The sequence below is a fragment of the Otolemur garnettii genome, unplaced genomic scaffold (assembly GCF_000181295.1).
Source record: "Otolemur garnettii isolate 467f Iridium unplaced genomic scaffold, OtoGar3 scaffold00017, whole genome shotgun sequence".
Taxonomy (NCBI): Eukaryota; Metazoa; Chordata; class Mammalia; order Primates; family Galagidae; genus Otolemur; species Otolemur garnettii.
In genome coordinates, this window is record NW_003852412.1 from 20,947,488 (window position 1) to 20,974,278 (window position 26,791).

At 36.1% G+C, this 26,791-nt stretch overlaps 2 pseudogenes; both read right to left on the minus strand.

Moving 5' to 3' along the window:
* Nucleotides 1–209: 209 nt before the first annotated feature.
* Nucleotides 210–1,078, minus strand: LOC100963068 (annotated as a pseudogene).
* A 24,380-nt stretch (nucleotides 1,079–25,458) lies between these two features.
* LOC100963388 lies at nucleotides 25,459–25,721 on the minus strand (annotated as a pseudogene).
* Between the last annotated feature and the right edge of the window lie 1,070 nt (nucleotides 25,722–26,791).

Consider the following 26,791-nt stretch of genomic DNA (forward strand, 5'->3'; position numbering starts at 1 on the left):
CTACATATTTTCTTTGTGTTTTACAATTTACTAATGATTCTTATTCATTGCAAGTCTCACAAACATCACAGGTTGTTTTTAAATGTTTTGGTTTTGTAATGTTCTTCATTAAATAATTTCTTCACCACAAGGCCAGCGTATATATCCACATTTATCTGTAGTTGTTTCTATGAAAGTCACTTCACTATACTGTTTACCTTCTTGGACATTTATGTTCCGTTCTCCTTTTCAGGCTGTGGTGTCCTCTGTCCAATGCATCTGGCCCTTGTCGCTCTCTTTTTAGACAAAGCAGCTTCTTTAGTACTATTATTTTGTTCTAAATATACATTGATCTTCCTTGGGAAATCAGTACTTCTTATGAAACTACTATCTGCGCCCAATGTGATATCACATTCACCATGTTCAACATGTGCTGCATCCTCATCCTCTGCTGCTGACTCTTCGATAGGAGAAATGGATCCATCATCATTCAAATACTTGTATCTACGACTATCAAAATCTTCCTTTTCTAAATCTTCACCAGCATCCATTTGATTCAAAGATTCTTTAAGATAGTGCTCATACTTCAGTTTTTCGATATAGTTGAAAAATCCTCTTGCAACAGCTTGCTCATAAGTTAAAATTTTTCTCCAAGGTAATGGTTTTCCTTCATTCTCTGATTCCACAAATGGGAACCCAGGTCCTTTGTTAAATAGTTTCTTATCTGTTCGTGAACTTCTTGTATTTTTCCTTCCTTTTGGTCTTCCCCTTTTTCTTCCTGTTGGTTTGTATTTCCTCTTTTTATGTTTATGATTCCTATTCCCTTATATCTATCAAAAATAGCTTTTAAAGTCACTGGTTCTACAGATGAGTCACTTGATGAATCTCTTGCTTCAACACTTTCAGGCAAAAGAACAAATGGAGCTTCTTTGCCTCTGTTTAGGTAAGTAAGGAACACACTGTGTTGTAAATAAGTTGCTTCCAGAAGAGTTATCATTTGATTTTTAATTTCCACAGTTGAATCCAAGGTCACCTTGTCAAGAGAATCCATTCCTGACTCACCCATCACTTGCTTTCTTTTAATTTTTTGTTTTCTCCTCCAACTATACCAAAGTAAAGCAAGACTTTCTTAAGACATCTTATAACAGTCTACTTTAAGCTGGTAACAACTTAATTTCAATAGAATATAAAACTCTAGACTTTCATGTTATTGATGTCTAAATTTACCTCTTTTTATAATATATTGTATATACATTAACAATTTCCTTGGCTATAATTATTCTTAACACCTTTATTTTTTTAACTGTTATACTAGGATTAAAAGTGACATATGTCTCACCATTACGGTCTTATATAATTCTGTATTTGTCCATATACTTATACTTAAATATTCTTTTTTGTGTTCTTTAACATCCTTTTATTTCAGACTGAAGAATTTCCTTTAGTACTTTTTGTAAGGCAAGTCCAGGGCTGAAAAACTCCCTCTGTTATTATTTGACTGGGAAGTCTATATTTCTACCCATTTTCAAAGAACACGTTTTCTGGATACAGTAGTCTTTGTGGTTTTTTGGTCTTTTTTCACTTTGACTGTCATCCCACTTTTTCTAGGCCTGCAGGGTCCTTGCTGAGAAATCAGCTTATGGCTTAATAAGGATTTCCTCTTAGGTTACAAATAACCATTCCCTTAATGCATTCAAAATTTTCTAATTTTGATTTTTGACAATTATTATAATATACCTTGACATAGATCAGTTTAAGTTTTAGCAATTTAGGGTACTTTTGGCCTGATAATCGAGATGTCTGTTTTTTCCCAATTTGAGATATTTTTGCACATTATTTCTTTAAATAGGCTTTCTGTTGCTTCCTCTGTTTTCTCATAAGATATAATGAGTATACAGATAATCCATGACTTTTGGTTCAACTTGTGTCTTATAATTTTTCAACTTACTGTGGCAAAAGTAATACATATTCAGTAGAAACTGCACTTGTGTCTCATATAACCATTCTGTTTTTGACTTTTAGTATAGTTCAATAATTACATGAGATACTCAACACTTTATTATAAAATAAACTTTCTGTTAGATAATTTTGCTCACAGACAGAAATAAGCATTCTGTTCATATTTAAGACAGGCTAGGCTAAGCTCTAATGTATAGCAGGTTAAGTATTAAATGCATTTTCAACTTACAATATTTTCAAATTATGATGAGTTTATTGGGATGTAACCCCATTGTAAATAAAAAAATCATCTGTATTGAGTCATTTAATATTGGCCAAGGGCAAGTTGTTGAGATCATGTGATAGTTGATATGAGAACCTACCTCTTTTCTTTTTTCCTGTAGGTTTTCTTTACTATTATTTATTTATTTATTTTTCTTTTTTTCATCTCTGACTGGATAATTGCAAATTATCTGTTTTCAGACTCACCAAGTTTTTCTAATTGAGCTGTTTAAACTTTCTATTGACATTTTCAGTGCAATCTTTGTATTCTTTAGCTCTAGTATTTTGGTTTTGTTCTTTTCATGTTTTTATTAAACTTCTCATTCTGTTCATGTGTTATTTTCCTGGTATTGCCTATGTTCTCTTATATCTACATTGAGCTTTTTAAAAATGATTACTTTGAATTATTAGTCAAGCAATTTGTAGAGATCCACTTATTTGAGAGATTTGTTTCTTTGTTGTGTCATTTTCCCTAATTCTTTGTGTTCTTTGTGGTCTTACCTCTTCCAGTCTTTGTGGACCAGCTTTGGATTCTGGAGACCCCTCAAACAGGAGGCACCTGTTCCATTTCTCTCACTCTCTCCTGAAGGAGGAGTCTTAGAATTGTGTGACTTTTATATATCCTGAAGAGCCAAGCTGGTAGTTAAAGCCACTTTTTCCTTTTTCCTGGGGCAATATCCTGCAATGCTTAGGTATTGTGTTCAAGCTTCATTTGTCTCTTTTTCTCTTAGATGAAACTTCTTATGGGTATGTGTCTTTCCCTTACCCCAGAGTTCCATATTGAGTCCTAAGAGTCATCAGCCCCTTTTTCTAGGGTAGTGCACCAAGATCCCAAGAAAATGGATGCAAGCTCCACTTCTATCCCTCCCTGCTGATGGAGCAGTTTCAGAGTAGTGTGCCTTCTCCCAATCCTGCAAAACTGAGCGAGCTGCTGAGATCTTTGCTGGCCTCTGAGGTCTACATGCCCTCTGAGAGAACTCCATGCTATGTGGAGCACTAGCTGCCACTAGTCTGGCTTTTACAGTTTCTGATTGGTTGACTGCTGGGGTCCATGAGCAGACATTGTAGGGAACCACATGCTGGCCAGCTAGCTAAAAGGTCCAAGGGCAAGTTGTTGAGATCATGTGATAGTTGATATGAGAACCTACCTCTTTTCTTTTTTCCTAGTTTCTTAACCACGTTATTGAATTCTGTTGATTCTCTCAGTGTTTTGGGTGAGGAGAGAAGCATGCCTCTTGGGAAGCTCTTCAAAAGGCTGAAGAAGTTGTGTGCTCAATTCACTCTTTTTCCCATGTGGGAGAAATCATGTGCTGAGGGAGTCTCTCTTGGCATTCATCTATGCCAGCTTGGGGCAGGGATAATGCAAGTAAAGTGAAATTTTTTTCTTGGCCCCTAAAATTCAGCTACCTTAGATTTTGTGCTCCATTAGGGTACTGAAACTTCACACGTGCATTTGAGAGCTCCCATAAAGGATTTTTATTCATGGACAGTTAAGTCAGTGCTTCTGTGGGGGAATGAACACTGATAACTTCTATTCTACCATCTTCATGACATCACTTCTTCACCTTAATTTGTGAAAGTTATTTCAACTGATTAGATAATTCTAGGATAACTTATCCTTCTCTCTCCTCAGTATTTTAATGATTTGATTCTTTCTTAGTCTGGCTTTTACAGTTACTGATGAAACCTAGCTCAGAGTATACTCACAAGAGTTTGCTTAGGTAGCTCTGCCAATGTGAATTTCTGGACATGATAATTTTATATTGTGTGTTTTCCCCTAGGACATTAGTAACTTTCCCACTCTGTGGAATTCCACAAGATATGCATATTTATACTCTTTCTTATCAAAATTTAACCTCTGTAAGAGAAGTCTGACAGCCTTATTTATCTCTGTAGATAGTAAGTCCCCAGTAAATGTTTTAAATTAATATTAATAAGTTTCTTTGTAGTCATTTTAAATAAGATATTTAGTTAGAACACTTTAGTTTTATCTGTTGTAAGTGCCTAAAATAATGTAGCTTAAATATTAATCATAGATACCAATTTTGACTACTTAACATGTGCCAGACACTATGAGAATCAGGTATGTATTATTATCTTTATTTTGCATATGAGAAAACAGAAGCTCAAGAGTTCACATAAATATTGCAAAGTCATACAGGTAGGATGTGGTATATGAGCAGGATTTAGATGTCCAGAGAAAACCTCACGATCTGAACGTCTTCGTAAATGCCACTTCCTTCTCAAGACAGATCACTGGGAGCTGCTATTGCATTATAACACTATGTAGGTCGTGTGTGTTGAGTATCATACATACTTAGATGCAAGCCTGCCTTTCTTTTAAACATTGTTAAGGCTTGTCAGAAAACACTAGACTTCCCGAAAAATATGATTAAACTTTTCAGATATTCTAGTGTATTTAAAACTATTATAGTTGCAAATGACAAAAACTCAAACATAAACAAATATGAGGAATTTATTATCTCATATAAACAATCTATAGCAAATGCAAGGGTGGCTTTGTACTAGGAGATGGCAGAGTTCATGAACTTTACCCAGTCAGGTTTCTTCCTTTCACTGTTTCTTATCTCTGCTTTTTTCTGCTTATCAGATTTTCCTGTTTTGGTTTGGGAACATGGCTTTACACCATGCCAGACTAAAAAACCATATTTCTGTATAGCTTGAGAAGAAAAAGAGAGATCTTGAGAATCCCCATTTAGATCTTACTGAGAAGTTCTCTGGCCCAGCTGGAGTCACCCATTTGGTGTTAAAATAATCACTGTGTCCTCAGGAATGCAGCAAAAATTTGGGCTCAGTGTGAATCGGGGACTCACTCACTTTTGCTTAGGGAAGTCACAAGTCATGTACTAATGGCAGTCTCCACTAGAAACACATGGATGAAATGGAGAAGAAGAAACTTCTTTTAAAAAAAAATAAAGAGAATATTGTTATTAGAAAAATATAATGGGGGCAGAGAACTGGTTTAACAGAATAGCTTCTGGGCACTGTATCACAAAAGCATCTCTAGATGCTAGGATTTTGGTAGGTTCTTCTCTTAAAAAATTGAGGTTTAGGGGCAATGAGGTGCTTAACTAAGTAATTATCCACTTTCCCCCTAGACTCAGACATCTGGCTACACCACCAATGAGAGAACTGGACTTAGAGGCACTTTTAATTACATAGGCAAACCCACCATACCCACAGAGTTAGAAAATCTGGCTCAGTTTGTTCATAAATGGTTACCTGGGACAAAGGCGACTTGAATAACAACAATCACATAACAGATAAACTACATGAGCCATATGTCACATATAAGCTACCCGGAGAAATAATTCTCAATTTGGTATCAAAAATTTGCATTTTTTAAATGTCACTAGACCTTACCAGTATACAAAAGAATTTAGTTCTTCACATAAAAACTCTTATCATCCAAAGAATGCCAAGCTGCAGGTCAAAGAACATGTGACTCTGAAGACTGAACTCTCAATTTCAAATTCCTCTTTGATCCATGTTAGGTTACACCACACTACAAAAAAGAGAGCAGCTGCCTATGTTGTCAGACTTAATGGCAAAAGTTACATAGAATGGGCTAATTAAATAATAAGCGGATTCTGACTTATATTGAGGTGAATGTCAGAATTCATCCGTGTGAGTATTATTTGACAGGGGTGATAAATCTTTTTCTCTGGGGTTGATATTTTCCAATACCCTTGTGTGTCCCAGAGCATTTCAAAGTAATACAATGAAAGACTAGATTAGCATCAGTTGAATTTTCAGATACCTTTAAGTGGCCACTCTAATTAGTACACATCTGGGATCTTTAAAGAGTTTCAGCTGTATTGGTGCAAACTTAAAGTAAATGGAGGAGATAATAGTAAGTGTTTATATGCATACATACGCTTCATATCACAGGGATGTTAATGGAGCTGGAATGGGTAAGAAAACAAAATTCTTATATTAAGAGACTTTCTAAGACAAAGGAATTGGACACAGACTCTTTTCAGGGTTTACAATTCATTGTCAACACCTCAGTGAAGTAAATTTCTACTAGTTAATGCAAACATTTTGTAGGAGATCATTGATTTAAATCATAAATGGTACAAGAAGCAAATATACAGAGAGATTGCATATTCACAGAGTTCTTCTGATCCGCTTCAGTTATCCTTTTTTTTCCATCTGACTTTTCTTCTGTCATTGCCTCTACTCGACCCTGCTGCCTATATCTGTTGTAGGAAATAGTAGACCACACACTAACCTGCAGTAAATGATATGATGTCCTTTATTTGTAATGCAAAATAGTAAGAATAAGTGAATTTATTTATAAGTAAACAGAAGTTAAAGATAAAAGTAGTACAGTGTTCTTAGTACTGAGGCCCCTCTACTTATGGAGGCTTAGACTCTATGAAGTTACAGGGAGAATATAACAAGGCTCATGAAGTCCAAGTTAGAGTCTGAGGAAACATACTGACCTCATGATGTACAATGGCATCATACAAACATGATGTAATTATATAAAGTTGAACATTCAAGAGTTTCAGGAAACTTCATAATCTTGAAATCTCTTTCTCCACTAAAATAATTTTCACTTTGCTACCCAGTGTAGCCTTCTCATCATTCAGGAAAAGATTCAGGAAGAAAGCCTACAAATGAACATTTCCATTTGGATGTGAATTTAGTGGCCTTATCTTCTGAAAACTTGCAGATGGTGATAGTTCCAGCCAATCCACACTTAAAGGCTGCAGAACATCAGCATCAAGGGCCCAGGAATACCATTCAGATCGTATATTTTCCCTAATGTCGAGCACCAATAGATAAGTGGAATACCAAGAATATTTTGTTACTTTATAGCTGATATGTAAAGAACAGTAGTAATTGTCACAGAATACATTATCTGTAAAGTTCAGGATGAGGGGCCAAAAGCATTATTTAGAATTCGAGAATGGAGGGAAAGTCAAGCCAGAGTAATAATGGCTTGCACCTATAGAATGCAAGATCTTTGCCTATAGACCTGGCGCAAAGATTGCTCCACCCATTCAAGGTGTATGCCTCAATTTTTAGGCTTTTTAAAACTTCTATGAAGAGTTAATGCTTAGTTTTTTAATTTTTGCTTTGTTTTTCTAAATTTGTTGAACTCTACCTTGGGAGCCATCAAAATATGCATTAAGTTTCCCAAATTATTAAAGAGTACAGCAGAAAGCAAAATTATTTCCTTATAAATTTTATCAATAAGAGTAGAAGCAACAAACAAAACTTTTGTGTTCACCACTGAGGACAGAGGCAGACATATATGTGTAGGTCATCCCCTTAATGGGCTCATAGTTAATTTCTAAATATCCTTGATAAAAGGAATTGTTTGAATAAATTAAATGAAAAACAAAAAAATTCACTATCTACTTTTGAAAGGCAATTTTTACCTTTTATAAATTACTGAGGTCTTAAATACTTTTCATCATCTAGAATTACCTTCCTGAATGTGCCTTTAAAAACCAAACCAACCACTAGCATCCACAAACTATTACATATGTAATAGTTCAACCCAGCTTGGTCATGGACGCTTCTGTTTCTCAAAATGCTATACATTTTACAGTTTAATAGTTTGAAACCAACTAAAAAAAGACCTTTTACCTTTTTTTCCCTTTTATATTTGGGACTGAGTCTTACTCTGTTGCTCAGGCTAGAGTTCAGTGGTGTCATCAGAGCTTGAAGCAACCACAGATTCCTGGGCTCAAACAATCCTCCAGCTTCATCCTCCCAAGTAGTTGAGACTACAGACATGCACCACCATGACCAACTAATTTTTAAATTTTTCTGTAGAGATGAGGTTCTGCTACAATGTTCAGGCTGGTCACAATTCCTGGGCTTAATTGATCCCCCTGCCTTAGTCTCCCAAAGTGCTGTGATTACAGGTGTGAGCCACTGTACTCAGCTCCTTTTGCCTTCTAAAGGCCACACCTGTTACAAATTTAAGCCAGTAAGGTGCTAATTATTATAGACTGTATAGGTGAAACGCCTATTTGCCTCTGGTCAAAAAAGCGGTTTGAGAGAGAGTAGTGAAAAGAAAAGCCTCTAAAGGGCAAGGCCAGCAAGGGCAGGTATTCAATCTACCTTGTTCTTCCATAGCCTCAGGTATCATCAAATAAGAACAAAGAAGTAATGGCTAACAACATGTTCTCCATTGAAAGGGTTATGTCAAAAGGTGTATATTGAGTGGATTATCAGAAGCTAATCATGAGGTAGTCACAAGATATTTAAATGGATCAATGAGGCCATTGCTGTATTGTGCGCACGTACAAAATACCTTATATAACCAACCGCAAATAAAGAAGCTCCCCATTTTGCCTGAGCGAGCAGATGGTCACCTTTATTTAAAACACAATTTCAATAAGCATGCTTATTCTCTGCAACATTGCTTTTCCACGAGACCCCTACAGCAACAGACTATGTAAAGAGGAGGTAGATTCTTAAAACCACACTAGGCAAAATTCAAGGCACAATTTGTATCTCTGTAAAGAGCACATTTCTTACTCTGTGCATGGAATGATAATATTGTTTCTATTACACTATGTAGAATTTTGATTTAAAGATATACAAAGCACTGTGTTTAAAAGTTTTGTAAGATATACTTAGTATGGAAAGAGGTCTTCAAAATATATATAGTATGATCTAAATTTGGGGGACTATATATATTTATAAAAGTTATACATTGAATTATAAAATTTGTGGTGGGCTTACAGATGAACATTAGCTGCTTCTTTATAATTTGCTATTTTCCAAAATTTCCACAAAATACTATCATTACATCAAAAGTTATTAAGAATAAAAATATTCATGAGTTATGAGTATGTGTGGGGTGACTAGCTGATGCATGATTTGGGGAAATTTGTGTAATAGGGTGTGCTATGTTCATTGAGAAATGTGGCATGAGTAGTGTGCTGGAATTTTCAGCCATAGGTGAACTTCCAAATCATAACGTATTACCTTATAGTATCACCAACAAGCAGAGAAATATTAAGATTGTAAATATTGGCAAGCAACCAAATAGGAAATAAAATTGGTGTTTAGAAAAAACTTATTAAGTGTATGGGTAGATGATGACAAAGATGTGATAACTGACTATATCTTTACACATTAAAATTTAGAATCATGCCCAGCGTGGAAGCTCACCCCTGTAATCCTAGCACTCTGGGAGGCTGAAGCTGGTGGATTGCTTGAGCTCAGAGTTCAAGAACAGCCTGAGCAATATTGAGATCCTCCGTCTCTACTAAAAACAGAAAAATTAGCAGGGTGCTGTGGCCACTACCTATAGTCCCAGTTGCTGGGGAGGCTGAGGCACGGATTGCTTGAGCCCAAGAATTTGAGGTTGCTGGGAGCTGTGATGCCATAGCACTCTACCCAAGGTGATAGTGTGAGACTCTGTCTCAGAAAAAAAAAAAAAAATTAGAGCCATATAATTTGAGCATCATGTAACTGTGTATGTAAAATTTCCTATTTATGTTATTAGTGTAATTAGATATATTTTCCTTCTTCATAAAAGATGAACATCCTAAGAAAATAAAAACAAATATTGAAAACTCTAAGCTCAGAAAAGTACAAACAAAAAATTGTAATATTTTCTGTAGCAACTTCTTAAATTGCCACTTACCCATCTATAGCTGGTGACAATCTTGCTATGTGAATGGTGACAAATGAGTGGCTGATGTACTACTATAGGGAAAAGAGTAAAAAACTGCTATAGGATTAAAAATATTCACATATGATTTGAGATACTTCCAAAATTATTGCTCTTATAAAATTTTTGAGTTATGGGGAATATGTCTCTTATATTTTGTTGTGGTTAGATGATCAATAGAATGTAGATTTGGGGAGAGTTAGAACATTAAGTCCTTGTTCATAATTTCAAAAGCTAGCAGAAAAAATTTTTAATATAATTTTTTGAGGTGTGGACAGTATCTTTTATAACATTTATAAAACAAGCTCTGGGGAGCTTGCAACAAACTGTTGTCAATAACTGAAAAGTAAATACCATTTAAGAACCACCAACTTTAGGGCGGTGCCTGTGGCTCAAAGGAGTAGGGCACCAGCCCCATATGCTGGAGGTGGTGGGTTCGAACTCAGCCCCCCCCCAAAAAAAACCCACCAACTTTTTAAAATTCTCAGGAAATAAATGAAGCTTGGAGAAAATATGCAGTAAATATTCAGAAGAAATTTTGTACTTTCTAGATTCTGTGCTTAGAATTAGTCTTCCAAGGTATAATATGCTTGTTTATTCATTGGTTAAAAGAAATAATTTGGTTATAGCAGAAAATTCAATTTATTATTTTCCTGAAGCAAATAATGCTAATATCCATTTCTTTTTGGAACATGATGATTATATTAATTATATAAGGTAAATAAATAATTGAGATAACTACTTAGAGTTACCTATACATATACATGAAATTTCTATATATAAATCATGTTTTTTTAAATTTAAAACTTGAAGATACATTACAATATATACAGGATAGTTGCAAGACATAATAAAACTGTCCATAAGAATTAAAAATTATTTTACATATATGTTTACTTTATATACATACATATATATATATAAAACACAGCATATCCATAAAGTTTGTGTGCAGTTTAAAATAGTTGTAACATTAAAATTGGACATGAACTTTATGGACACCCTGTATATACTATTTCAAAATGACTGAGAAGAAGACAGCTAAAATACATCACTGTTGCCCTATATATTTCCTTAACTTCAGTTCAGATAACTACCTTTCCTAAGTCAGCAGCTGCTAGGCTAGTAGGGAGAGGTATGGGAAGATGCAACTCTAGGAGCCACAAGCTCTTGCAGGTCTGGATGGAGAAGACATGTTGAAATTTTCCTCCCCAGAGTGAAAGAAAAATAGCTGTGGACTAGTTTCAAAGATCCCTGAAACAACAGGTTGAAAGAATGCAGATTGTCAGCTTCTCTGGGGGGGGGGGGGCGTTATTCAAACCTGATACTGAAGAAACTATAAGAGAATCTTATTAGGTATGTTGATGAGTTTTCTCTGCCTTGTAGATAAGGTGGCTAGAAAACTTATCTTTGAAATTAATGGATTAAGGAGATTTACTCCCATTGTCAGACCTAGTCTGGTGGCTTTCCGGCAGCTCTGAGCCAGCCCACAGGGGTGAGAAGCCACTGAGGTTACCACCACTTTTACTATTGGCACTGCCTAACAGAGTCTAGTAGCTGGCTGAACCCTGGTGAATAGTCAAAGAAAAATATCTAACTTACATAAGTTAGATAGTCAGAAGTTACAGAAAGAAAGAACTAGAAAAAAAAAAGAACTGCTAGAAGCAATAAGTGAAAGCTTAGATTTAAAAGATAAGCAAAAAATAAAAAAATAAAATATAAGCAAAAATCACTAACCTTACACCTTAAGGAACAAGGAAAAAATAGTAAACTAAACCAAAAGGAGAAAGATTCCTTCCTCAACAGGATGAAAGGCAATATGGAAAATAGCTACTATACACATCATACCCACAATGACAAAATAAAAGCTTTTTCTCTAAAATCAGGAATGAGACAAAGGTGATTGCTTTTTACCACTGCTACGGGAAATTACACTGGAAATTCTAGCCAGAGCAATTGGACAAGGAAAAGAAATAAAAGTCATCCAAATAGGAAAGGAAGAAGTAAAACTATCTCTGTTTCCAAATTACATGATAGAAAATTCCAACAATCCACAAAAAAAGCTAATGAACAAATTCAGGAAAGTTTCTGCATACAAGATTAATGTACAAAACCCAGTTGTGTTTCTAGACACCTCCAGTAAACAACCTGAAAGAAACATTAAGTAAAAAATTAAATCCATTGACAGCAGTATCCAAAGGAATACACCAGATAAAATTGTTAAGGAGATTATGATGATTAATTTTATGTGCCATCTTGATTGGGCTAAGGAATGCCCAGATAGCTAGCAAAACATTATCTTTGAATGTGTTTCTGAGGATGTTTTCAAAACAGATTGGCATTTGAATTGGTAGACTGAGCAAAGACAACCCTCACAAAAGGTTTTGGACATCATCTAATCCATTGATGGCTTGAAAAGAACAAAAAAACTATGTTTGATCTGGGACAGCAATCTCCTCCTACCCTCAAACACCAGTGCATCTGCGTCTCAGGCTTCCAGACTCAAACTGGGACTTATGTCACCAGCCCCAGTTACTAAGCCTCCAATTTGAACTGGAACTGTACTGTCAGCTTTCCTGATCTTTCCTGGGCATCCAATTTTGTGGACAGGCAGACTATGGGACTTCTTAGCCTCCATAATTGTGTGAGTCAATTTCACATAATAAACCTCTTTCTGTTTGTCTCTCTGTGTGTATCCTATTGGTTCTGTTACTCTGGAGAACCTTGACTACTATAAAGGTTAAAAACTTGTACACTGAAAACTATCAAACATTGCTGAAAGAAATTTAAGAATAAGTGGAAATACATTAGTGTTCATGAATTAGAAAATTTAATATTGTTATATCACACTGTACACAGAAAGCTACATAGTCAATGCTGTTCCTAACAAAATTTTAGTGAGCTTTTTGGAGACATTAAAAGGCTAATTCTCAAATTAATATGGAATTGCAAGCATCCTCTAATAGCCAAAAAAAAAAAAAAAAAAAAAAAAACTAGAAAAGAACAACCAAATTAATAGGATTAATCAGAAGAATGAACTAGTATCTTTCCAAATTGGAAAGGAAGGTATCTTTCCTGATTATTTTTGTAATCTGGTCAGTTAATAAACAGTGATTACTTTCATATTGAAAAAAAAAAAGGAAAGACTCACATTTCCTGATTTCAAAACTTCCTGCAAAGCTACAGTAATAAAAACAGTATAGCACTGATGTAAGGATGCACATATAGACAAATGGAAAATAATTATGTGTTCAGAAATAAAGCAATACAACTACAGCTGATTGATCTTCAGGAGTCATGCCAAAAACATTTAGTGGTATGGTTGTTAACTGTGAAAATAGTCTCTTAAATAAATGTCACTAGGACAATTAGATTTCCACATGCAAAAGAATTAAATTTGATCCCTACATCACACCATATACAAATATTAACTCAAAATAGATCAACAACCTAAGTTAGGAGTTTAAACCACAGAAGTCTTAGAATACAACACAGGGGAAAATCTTTATGACTGTGGATTTAGCAATGGATTTTTAGATATGTCACAAAAAAACACAAACAACAAATTTTCATCAAAATTAAAAACTTTCGTCCATCAAAGGACAATGTCAAGAAAGTAAAAGCCAACAACACACCTAATGGGAGAAAATGTTTGCAAATCATGTATCTGAGTCTGATATACAATAGTCAAAATGTAGAAATAGTCTAAAAGTTCCTCAAAAAATGAATGAATAAACAAATTTCAAATATGTATAAAATGGGATACTATTTGGTCATTAAAATGAACAAAGGACAGATGTATGCTACAATATGGATGAACCTCAAAAACACTATTTTAAATGAAATATTCAGGAATAAAAGTTCACCTATTGTAAGATTCCAGTTACATGAATATCCAGAATAGGTCAATCCAGAGATAGAATGAATTTTGGTGATTGCCAGGGACTGGGGGTTGGGGAGTGGGAAGGTATAGGGAGAAACTTCTAAATGGGTAAGAAGTTTTACTTTGGATTGATAAAAATGTTTTGAAACTAGATAGAGATAGTTGTACAACATTGTAAATGTACTAATCGTTGCTTATTTGTTCATCTTGAAACAAATGATTTATTAGTATATTATGTGAATTTTACCTGCATAAGTTCTTAAACACAATGTAAGCAGAGTATTTAAGGAGATTCCAATAAATTACAGTCACTTTATTTTCACCAAATTGGAACTAAGAAAAAACCTCTAAGTTTTTGGTTCTTTTTTAAAATTTCAGATTAATGTGTGAGTACAAACAGATTCCATAGTTTGCATTTGTAATGTTAAAGTCCAATTTGTAGGTGTGTCCCACACCCAGACAGTACGTCATATGCCCATGCAAGGTACCCATTGGTCGGAATTTACCTAACCCCTTTCCCCTGGCCTCGCCCACATGAATTTCATTGAGTTTTTTAATCTACTAGTTCCAATTTAGTATTGGGTATGTGTGATGTTTTTCCATTCTTGTGATTCTTCACTTAGGAGAATGGTCTCTAATTTCATACAGATACATAATCTCTATTTTGTCTAATGTCTGAAAAGTATTCCATGGTATTAAGAATTTTAAAATTATAAAAAATTGGTAAATGAATTGACTGAAACAATGGTGTCCATTAAAAGACTGACAGTGACCTTGAAGATGAAGGGGGAATAATACCTCAAAACAAAGAGTAGAAATGCCGAGGGGTCAGAAATCATGAGCGTGAAGAAGAGAGGAGAGCTGGAAGGAAGTATCAAAGAGACCCAACAGGAGGTCCAGGAGAAGAAAAAGGAACAGATGGAGGAGATTCAATAATTAATAAACGATAGAAGGAGATTAAACTGAAGAAAGACTTGAATTTTCACTTTGAAAATTCAGCTTCCAGGCAGGACTGAAAAAAGACATACATATAAATTGGTCAAATTTTCAACTCTGAAGAGACAGAGAAAATTATGTAAGTTTGGAGGCAGAAGAAGTTATGTAGAAAGAGGGACCAGACTGCGTGAGACTTCTCACCTACTGAGAGCGGATGCTAGACAGTTCTGAAGTACCGCAGGCTGCAGTATCCTGCACACAGTCAGGGGTGCTGTTCGTTCGACTAAGTAAAATAAAAATGTTTGCAAATGTGTAAAGGTTCAGAGAATATGTATTCAGCATACCCTAGCAGAGGAAAACAAGCATGTTCTAACTAAAAAATGAATCAGAACAGGCTTCAAAATCGGGGAAGATGAGATGAGAAAAAGTGGTGAGCAAACTTTATGTGTGTATATACGCACGTGGTCTATACACCCAATGCCAATTACAATGCATGAACATTTATAGTACATATTTACCTTTATGCTATATAAAATGATATTCATGTGGTTAATAAGAGAATGACCAGAAATGTGTGATTTAAGTATGAAAAACCAACTCCTAAAATAGAAAAGATCATGTGGAAAAAATCTTAGGAGAAATTAAAATACTAAATTACCTCAGCAAGGCCTAAGAGTTGAGATGGGGCTGGACAAGAGGAAGAGGCTGGGGAGTTAAAGCCAGCAAAGCTCTGAAAGCGGATGAGGAGCGAGGAGAACGCTGAAAGTTCAGAAAGAACGTCTGAAAGTCACGTCTTTTTTTTTTTTTTTAAATTTTATTAAATGATAGCTGTGCACATTAATGCCATCATGGGGTACAGTGTGGTGTTTTCATATGCAATTTGAAATATTCTCATCAAACTGGTTAACATAGCCTTCATGTCATTTTCTTAGTTATTGTGTTAAGACATTTATATTCCGCTTTTAGAAAGATTCACTTGTACCCTTGAAGAGTCACGTCTTACTGGGCAGAAGAGAAAATAGCAACGGTGACGGAGGAAGCAAGTTATATCTAGTTTTCACCCAACAGCAGGGAAATGTGTTCAACTATGGAGGAAAGGAAGGTAACCAGCAGTGGAGCTGAAAAACACGGCGGAATGTCCATAGTAGACGTGGCAACAAAGAGGATGAAAAGAGCAACAATTAAGAATCTAAAGTTAAAAAGGTAATTTAAGTGATGAATATATATATGTATACATATGTATGTTATAGGAAATGTCAGCTGTATATCATGTTTAAAATAGAAATTATCAGATTGAGTTAAAAATGAAATCCATTCTATGTTGCTTACAAGGAACACAGTTAAAATCAAATAAAAAACGAGTTGAAAATAAAGGAGAAGGCAAAGAAATTCTCAGCTAACACAAATAATCACACAGCATACTGGCCACATTAACATCAAAGAGGGTCGTATGTAACATCACAAGCATTATGGAAGGGACAGATAGATTAGGAAATGATAAATAAGCTGAATTTAAGAAAATAGACTGTTGTAAAACTCTATGACCAGAACATGTAGCTGTTATATACAAAAGGGAGTTATAATTGGGTTAAAATACCATAACTGAGAGAAAGAATACACTTCAATATTTCTAAATAATAAAGTTCCAATAGGGATCAAGGTAATTAAGGTCACTATGTAATTTATCAATATACTAAACCACTTGGCTATATGTGTGTGTGTAAATTTATACTATTGGTTAGAGAATATGTGTTTTGTATCTCTGTTGAATGTACATAAAATTTTATCATGTGCTTGGTCACAAAGAAATACATAAATCAAAGGCAGTAGGTATATTGTAGGTCACAATTTCTTTTTCTTTTTTTTTTAGAGACAGAGTCTTACTTTGTTGCCCTCGGCAGAGTGCCGTGGGGTCACACAGCTCACAGCAATCTCCAATTCCTAGGCTTAGGCGATTCTCTTGTCTCAGCCTCCCCAGCAGCTGGGACTACATGCACCCGCCACAACGCCTGGCTATTTTTTTGTTGCAATTTGGCTGGGGCCGGGTTCAAACCCGCCACCTTCAGTATATAGGACTCTGCCTCCAAAAGTGTTTTTCTTAAAAGAATAAGGAAATAAAGCCCTCGGCAACCTGGTTAAGAAAAAGAAGAGAGAGAAATAGAATAAAATTAAAAGATTAGGTGTATAACATAATACATATCTGAAAGATGTTAAAATGATAAAAAAAGAATAAATACAATTTTCTTGTAACAAATTTGAAATTCTAGTATCTACCTGTCATCAGTCTCTCTCTCTAAGACGGATCCAAACAGAAGTAACTAATAGACTAATAATCACAGAAGAGATAGGAGAGCAAGTAACCCTTCCCACGACCAAACATGCCAGTGCCAAACAGCTCTACAGCTAAGTTCTATTTACCTTTAATAAAAGACATTGAAATACTCTTTAAATTTTTCCTTTCATTTTATAAGCCAAGCATTGAACTTCATCATAAGACTTGAACATGATAGTAAAGAAAAATAAAACCACAGGCCAATTACACCTATAAATACAAATGCAAAAATTCAAAATAAAATAGCAACAAATAGAAGCCAGTAGATTTTCAAAATAGTTACAAATGTATCATGTCCAACAAGAGTGCATTCCAGAAATGCAAAGACGGGACACTATTAGGAGGGCGTAAGAAGATTGTTGATGAACCAATCAGCAAATTAAAGGCAAAAGAATGTCATGAGAGTTGCTAAAGTGACATTTGATACCATTTAGCAGCAATCTCTAATAAAAATACCAAGTACTATAGAAAGATAAATAAAAAATGTGTTGGAAACAAATATTTGCCATTGTGTTTAAAGTCAGAAAACTGAGACAGATGCTTTTAGTATTGATTTGATACCAGCAACTGGAAGGACACAGCTAACTGAAATACTTTCACTCAATTCAGAATTAAAAATACATAAGAGGAAAAAGGGAAAAATAATTCCTCCAAGGTAAGGATGGCATGTACTGTTCAGAGACTTAACAGGACGTATTTCATGAACTAATGATACTCCTAACGTACCATGTTTTAGGATTCCACGCATTCTCCAAAACCCTTTTTATAAGATACAGATTTCATAAAAGACTTGGTGTTAGAGTAATAATATGCACTCTTTTAAAATAATCTGATATCTGAATGACCGTGCTATATTTCCATTTTCTTAATGTTCAAGGTCCCATAGAGTCAGCTCTAAGGGCACAGGACTAAAGTAGCTGTACAGAGGCCCCATACTCTGAAGGGCCCCTTTTCTAAAAGCACCCTGTGCTTGGGGTTTAATTCTCTGTAGTCACTGTCTTGAAAATCACAATCATTTTTTCGCTGAATTTGCATTTTGGAAGTGAATCTCGACAGGATAATGGAGTATGCACAGTGCAGAGGGGAAGAGGGGAACTTCTGGACTCACGTGTAGTCCCTTCCTTTGCTGCCTCTTCCCAGCCCTCTACATCTTTAGATGAATTACCAGCTTCCCCTCCCTCTGTCTTCCTAGATCCTAACCAGGTTTCCTCCTCCCTGCCCTTGTCTGGAGATCGCTACAGCCCTCTACTCAGCCTGGGTCTCAGCACTGGGGCTGGGTGCTTGAACTCATGGCATCTGGGGGCAGAGCTGGGTGGCAGACTGGCAATGCGCCTCCAGGGGGCAAGCCTTTCATCCACTGGCATTCAGTACCGAGTTCTACCTGGTAGAGGCTAATGTTGCCATCTTCAGTTTCTTCCATGTGTTGTGGGTTAGAGCATCAGCCCAGTGGGAAAAGAAAGATCCCTGGCTTGACTTCTCTGTCCCCAAGTGGGGCATGTCACTTCTGTCTGGCTACTGTCTGGCTGTGGGCCCTGGGCTAGTGGGCCCTGAGGTGGGCCAAAAATTACAGTCCAGTTCTTGGGTGCCCCAGAGGGCTCGCGTTTGCCTGAATATTGCCACACTCCAGAGAGCAAGACATTAAAGAGCAAATTAAAAAACCCAGGCAGGTCAAGAACGAGACACTGGGAACAAGAACAATGTTTTTATTTCAGGACCTTTCTTGGTACATTTTTTTCTGCTTTTTGAACAAGAGACTCCACATTTCCACTTTGCACTTGGCTCCACAAATTGTGTGGCTGACCCTGGTGTCAGGAAACTACAATACAGAGTATCTATAATTTATGACTGCAAACAGAGCATAGTCAAATTTCATCTTATTTGGGACCTTTGTTTTAGCCCGATTAGTCAGGTAATAAGGCTTTATTTTCAAGTTCATGGACTTGTAAAAATTTTATATCTTTCTTTTCAGGACAAAGAAAGACTATTTATGGCAAAGCTTCTGAATAAACCAGAGTATGTGTAGGTTCATAAGATATGCAAGGTTCCTGGTCCATATCAAATTATGTTTATTCCCTATGAGTCAAAGCCATGCATAATATCAAAGGAGACATTTAAATCAGAAAACTGAAGGAATTATACCTAAATATCGTAAAAGTTATCTGTACCCAATCATTAACAAACATTACTCTAAATGGTGAAAAGATAAAAATTAAAATTAGTAATAATGCCCACAATCATTACAATTTTCTTTGTTTTGTGGGTCTTAGTGAATGTAGTAAATCAAATAGTGAGTCAGGGCTGGGTGTGGTGGCTCATGCCTATAATCCTAGCATTCTGTGAGGCCGAGGTGGGTGGATTGCCTGAGCTCAGAAGTTCGAGACCAGCCTGAGTAAGAGTGAGACCCAGTCTCTACTCTTAGAAAAACTAGCTAGGCACTGTTGTGGATACCTGTAGTCCCAGCTACTCAGGAGGCTGAGGCAAGAGGATTGCCTGAGCCGAAGAGACTGAGGTTGCTGTAAGGTATGACTTCTGTCTCAAAAAAAAGAAAAAGAAAAGAAAACAAGAAAAGAAAAAGTGAGTCAGAGTAAAAATCTTAGTACATATAGGATTAGTACGCATGATATTTTAACATATGAAATTCTGTGAGGAAGGAGTACAAAGAGTACATTTTTAATAAATAGCACAATAGCCTAGACTACTCATTTGGAAGAAAATAATCATCCTTTACTTTTTATAAAATACATAACAGAATTCAAATAAAGTAAAAAATTGAATATAAAAATAAATAATACAAAGTTTATAAGGAAATTTAGTAGATAAAATTCTGAAATACTAGAGGTAATGTTTTAATCAAGACAAGAACCCAAGAACCCTCACACCATTAAACAAAAATAAGTACATGTTTAACCAAATAAAATACTTAAAAAGATACAAAAACCAAATTATACAAATGAGAAATGGTGAAAAGAATTTGCAAATTAAAGCTATGTCTATAGCATCATGTATCCAAAATCCTCTTTATAAACTATTAACAGAATGATTAAATATAGAAAAATGAGCAAGGGTTATAAAGATAATTCACACAAAAATCAATTCAAAATTGTTAATAAATAAACGGACATATACTCAACTTCTTTGATGTTAAGAGAATGCAAAATGATGTAAGAATAGATTATTACTTTACATGTATTTGAGAAAATTTATGGAGATGACATATATTGGTGTCTGGGAGTCTGAAGAGAGGGTATTCTCAAACATCGCTGGTAGAAATAAGCATTATTTGGGAAAAAATTGTGTCAATAGCTATTAAAATTTATTGTATGCCCAGCCCTTTGGCTCTTAAATCCCATTCCTGTCAATCTATGCCATAGACATAAAGCACTAGAATGAGATTGACTCATAGGAGAAAAATGTATATGTGAATATAAATAGTGACCAGAATATGTAATGGCCGAAAAAGTTCATAAAAAAAGCCTTTCCATAGAAAAATGAATGAATGATTTCTGAGCTTTATACATGTATTATCCAATATCATCTAGTTATTATAAACAGTGAATCAGGCCTACATCAGTTTAGTTAGTGAGATTTCTGTAATATACATGAGAAAGAAGATGTAGGGTATGTGATGCATCTGTAATTTGAAAAGCTGAAAGCTGAAATGCTCCAAAACCTAAAACTTTTTGGGGTGACAACATGATATCACAAGTAGAAAATTCTATACCTGATCTCATGGGATGGATTCTACCAACATTTTGTTTCATGTGCAAAATTATTTAAAATATTTTATAAAATTACCTTTAAACCATGTGTGTAAGGTCTATAAAAACATAAATAAATTTTATTTTGGACTTGGGTTCCATACCAATGATTGATGTCTAATTATGTATATGCAAATATTCCAAGATCCAAAAAAAATTGATATCCAAAACACTTCTGGTTCCAAGAATTTCAGGTAAGGGATTCTCAAGCTATGTAATACACATGTATACACATGTTGTGTATAAATATATATAAGAATTATATTTATGTATATAAGAATGATTATGTGGGCATTTGTTTACTGAGAAGCTAACTTTTCTTAAATTATAGTCTTTTCTAAAAATTACAAAACATTGTAAACATTTAAACAATATAGATTTGAACAATATAGATGTGATAATTTCCTTTTTGTTCTTTTCTTACTTCTCTGTTAAAAGTTTGATGTGTCCGCCAGTTGAGGTAGCTCAGGCCTATAATCTGAGCACTCTGGGAAGCAGATGTGGGTGGACTGCTTGAGCTTGGGAGTTCAAAACCAAACTAAGCAAGAGCAAGACCCGTCTCTACTATAAAATAGAAATATTAGCAGGGCATAGTGGTGCATGCCTGTAGTCCCAGCTACTCGGGATGTTAAGGTAAGTGGATTGCCAATGCTCAAGAATTTGAGGCTGCTGTGAGCTGTGAAGCCACAGTGCTCTACCCAGGGCACAAAATGAGACTCTGTTTCAAAGAAAAAAAAAAGAATTTGATGTGTATTCTTCTAGAACTTTGTCTACATACAAATACAAACACTTCATTTCATAAAGTGAATGTGCCATAACTTATTAGCTCATTTTCGTATTGCTGAGCAAATCAGCTGTCTGTGTTGTGTGCTAACACAAATATTCTTGTGAAGAACATTCCATCTCTAATAACTGCTCTTGCTCTCTTATCAAAGACCCTTGGAAAGTACATTTGGCTTTGTGCTTGTTGCCATACCGGAGACTGTGCATGACAGGAGGAACCGTGGGCCACCTCAGTAGTAGGGTATCAGGAAAGACTTATAAAATTTGGTTTTTGCTTAGGTAATTTTGGGTAGCGTTCAAGGAAATTGTTTGTTTGTTTGCTAGTTTTGTTTTGTTTCGGTCTCACTACTTCATAGTTGCAAAGCGACCTTCTCTGATGGAGGTGTTCTGTGAGGCTGGTGGTGTCCAGCAGAATACTTCCACGGGCACCAGGGCAGTGACTCCCAACATCAAGATCTTGTTGTAAGTTGTCAGGCCACTTCCTGGATGTCAGGCGCTGATTTCTTTTTCACAGAATCAATTCTGCAGAAATATTCATACAAGTATCAGGATCAAGGAGTATACGTATTTTAAATTTTAAAGATATCCCAAAAGCCTGTACCAAACATATATCCCACCCACAAGGGAGGGGTGATGAAAGGAGAACCGGGAAGTCCCAGTGGGAAACTTCTGCTAATGAATGACTTTGTTCGGAGCTGATACATATGGCCACGATCCTTTCATTTATCTCTGCAAAGAGAAAGTAAGTAGGGGGAAAACTGGAGTGTCTTTATTACCCAGAATCTTAATCAAAGCTTTTTATCTCTGTCTTTGGACTTGGGTCAGCATGTCACTAAAATATGCAAAACAAGAGGAAAGCCATGTGAATTTTTTTCATGTTTTTCTATTCTGCAAAAATGGGGAAGAAAATCTTTTGTTACAAATAATCCTTCAGAGGCACATTCTATTCAAATTGGAGCCTCTGTCTGCCATTTTTCTGAGGAAATACACTTGCTGCTCCTGTAAATGGCTACCAGTTCATAGTTTCTTATCACTTATCAGTTTTTAATTGATGATGGATTTCTTGATATTTGACAGAGATCAAGCAAGCAAGTGGAAAGGGTGTTTTTTTGTTGTTTGTTTTCCTGGCAGAGGACAAAAAGAGAGAGCATGAGAATGGCTTTGCAGAGTAGCATCGAGAGGTCTCATAGGGCCATTAAATAGTCCCTAAATGTGAATTTAATTCCCTACTTTATACGTTTTATTGGTAGAAAAACTTAACGTATTGGCTCACGCTATATAAAGGAGTACTTGGATTTCCACAGCATTGGATAGTCAAACAAAGCCAAAAAAAGGAAAATGTTTTATTAAATATGGTCCTGATGCTCCCGGATCTCTCTAAAAATGCCATTTTCTTAGTTGGAGAGTCATCCTAATCATGCTTTTAACAATACAGGCACGGATTAGTCTGTTTAATTCTTTGGTATGCTTACCATTTTTCTTTTCTTTCTTTTTTATAACAAATTAATAGTCCTCATACATGTATCACTGCAGTTGTAGCGAAGCAATCACTACACTCAAGGACTTCTGAATGTTTAAAAATTAATTTTTCCGCTCTTAATTATCACCTGTCTCCTCTTCTTTTTACTTGGTCATTTGTTTTATCTCTCTCCATGATGGTAATAAAGACCTCAAAAAATAAAGACGTGCCAAGGACCAACCTTCTTTTATTTAAAGTGCATTCCTAACATAATGGTAATGGATTCTCAAGGCTGCCTTACTCTCACCTTATTTTACTGATTAGTTTTAGAAAACTTAGATCAGAGACATCTTTCTTCATTCAGGTTCTAATTAATTAATTAGTTCATTTCAGAATCAGTTGGCTCCAAAATTCAGAATTTTAAGAGACAGAAACAAGTCAAAAGTTTTTCTTTGAAAACGAGGTTCATTGTATTTTTAAGGAGTTAATTTTTTAAATTGTGATATATAATGTAAAGCTTGCCGTTTAAACCGTTTTAAATATACAGACTGGTGGTACTAAGTACTAATCTGAGTTAATTTTAGGTAATAATCAGGAAGTGTGAATCTTGTGTCTTGGTTCTTTGCTAGTTTTTTTTTTTTTTGGTTGTTTTAAAATTCTAGTAAGAGCCAGGCGTGGTGGCTCACGCCTGTAATCCTAGCACTCTGGGAGGCTGAGGTGGATGGATTGCCTAAGTTCATAAGTTTGAGACCAGCATGAACAAGAGTGAGACTCTGTTTCTACTAAAAATAGAAAAACTAGCTGGGCATTGTGCAGGTAGTGGGAATCTCAGTTCCTTGGGAGGCTGAGGCAAGAGGACTATTTGAGCCCAAGAGTTTGAGGCTGCTGTGAGCTATGATGCCACGGCATTCTACCCAGGGCAACAATAAATAAATAAATAAATATAAAATAAAATCCCAGTATGTTAGGACTTGTCATTAGTCTTATGAAGGCTACCAAAAAAAAAAAAAAAAAAAAAGAGCCTTCCTCTACAGTCAAACTCCAGGGAAATGATACATTGAGCACTTTCAAAGTAGGCCAAGTGACAGGATTCCCTCTTTTATAAATATAATGATTGAAAGTGAGGACATCAAATTTAATTGCTCTTATTTAGTGCAATGTCTTTCATATATAATAGAAATATTATGATGTAGACAGTGGACATAATTCCCCCAGACAGAAAGCAGGACTTACAGACCTCCAGGCTCTGCTTCCTCCCATTGTTGTGACTTCTGTAAATTATACTATACAGTAGGAAGGGCCAACGCCTTGTCCCCTATTCTAAACTTAGAAAAAATTTTCGAATCAGGTATGAAGAAGATTATTTTTCATGATAAATGGTCTCGAGGTCAGAGTTTCCAAGTCTTTTAGTGCAGTGTTTAACCTATTCAACATTAATCTCACCACATAACCTGTATTCTGTACTCCAAATGATCTTTCTGTCTCACACTTTACTTAATCTTACATTTAATTCTTCGCTTTTTTCCTGAATAGATTTTTATTTAGTTGATAAAACAATACAAGAGACCTCTAAGGCATGTTAATTACAGCAGATATCTGGGGCTGGAGCCAGGATTGAGTCTGGAAAGATGGTCTGGAAACAGACCTAAAGACAGAAGGACAAATCTTATGTCCAATCATTTCTTTTTTTTTTTTTTTGAGACAGAGCCTCAAGCTGTCCCCCTGGGTAGAGTGCTGTGGCATCACAGCTCACAGCAACCTCCAACTCCTGGGCTCAAGCGAGTCTCCTGCCTCCACCTCCCAAGTAGCTGGGACCACAGGCGCCCGCCACAACGCCCAGCTATTTTTTGGTTGCAGCCGTCATTGTTGTTTGGCGGGTCCGGGCTGGGGATTCGAACCCGTCACCTTAGGTGTATGTGGCTGGCGCCTTAGCCAGTTGAGCTATAGGCGCTGAGCCATGTCCAATCATTTCTTTCCTTGGCATGTCTACATCATTTTCTGCTCTGTTCCTATTGGACTCCTCTGCTTAAAAAGGCCAATGCTCTCTCACAACCTGACTGGGACCGTAGCCCCACCCATCACCTTTCCATGGCCTGTAGCCTGCCATGTCTTAATTTCAGTTTCTCAAGAATAAGCTGCGTGTTGGACTTTTTTTTCTTTTTTTGATGTTGTAAAATCAAAGTACTACTGTTATTTTATACAATATGAACATCCATGTAATTATAATTGTAAAAAACTTTTTTATAACAAGGATGGACTCATTTCCAGATTTTCAAATCAGAGTCAACTGTACATTTACACAGAATTGTCTTTGCATGAAGCCCAAAAGGTAACAGCATAAAAATGAATGTTTCTGTAGCCCCTTTGTTTTTGCTGATCAACAGTTTGTTAGAAAAGCAGCTGCAGATTTGTGACCTAAGGTCTGAGACAGTGGAAGAGTCAAAGGCATCCTGAATTCACCTGTAAACAACTGTTTGCCTGAACATCAGCCAATTCTGGAGGAAGTGGAGTCTCGGGATGCTTGCTCTCCAAGGGCTGCTTGCAGGTCTTAGGGTCTGGCATTCGTGTCCTGCAGACAGTGCAGGTAAATATTAAGGCAGCTTTGCAGCAGCCTGTGGGCCATGTCCTTGTTTCTTCTTTTGTCCAGCTTGCTTTTTGGCATTTTTCTGCTGAGACTGAATCTTCTGCTGTCCATGAGCCATATCTGGGCTGTGACAGTCTTGCGTCAGAGAGACAGAGCAGCAGGAGAGGGCCAGGGGAGGTTGCCTGAGGGAGAGGAACTGGACTTCTTTATCATTTCACAAAAGGCCATGTCACAGATTGCTGACAGTGATGTAATTAGTGGCCCTTGAGTCAGAAGCCTACCTGGTTGACACTGTCATGTCTGGAAAGAAGCAAATCACCCGGCAGGAGGACCAGAGTAACACCTTTAGAAGCTCAAAGAATTACAGCGTTATAGTGTAAAGCTATAAGCTCACATGTGTGCAGATTAAAGTATCTTGATTCAGTAATTCTGGATAGGTCCATTAGAGAGACACATTTCTCTCTTCTCTTTCTCCTCTTCCTTCCCTCTGCCCCCCCTTCCTCCCCCTCTCCCTCTCCTTCTTTTTCTCCCCACACTTTTCTGGTCACCTAAGCTAAGCAATTGTTTGAATCCTGGAGGATCTAAGCATGTCTGGTAGAAAACACCACGTGTTGTCCACATGGGCCATGTATAGATTAGTTCCCTCAGAAGCAGGTGTAGTAATAATAACACCACTAGGATGTTCAAGTTGTTCTTTTTTGTTTTTATCCGGATATGTTCATCCTGTAAGACCTGCCCAGAGATGGCTTCTTCTGTGAGGCCTTGCTAATGACTTTGGCTTTTATTGATCCTTTTTCCCTATGAATGCTTAGAACCTGTATAATCCAAACCAACCAAATTCTGACATTTAATTACTTTTACTCTGCATTTTCTGTTTTTACTTGACTGTGTTAGTGCTCATACTCATTTTAATCTAAAGAGAGATGAAGACAGAGTCTGTATTATACACTTCTCCCAACTCCAGGTTTAGTGCTTCATGCAGAGAATGGGCTTAATACGCCTTGTTCATTAATTAGCTAAAAACATGTATAGCATTGGCTTTTTAATCTTTTCCTTTCTGAACTTTGGTCTGTTCATTTGTAAGTATAGTATGAGTTTGACAGACCTGTTGAATCTTTCTCATACCTCTCTCACATCTTCTAGGTCCACTTCTTCTTTTTTTTTCCCCGCTTGAATGTATCCTGACAG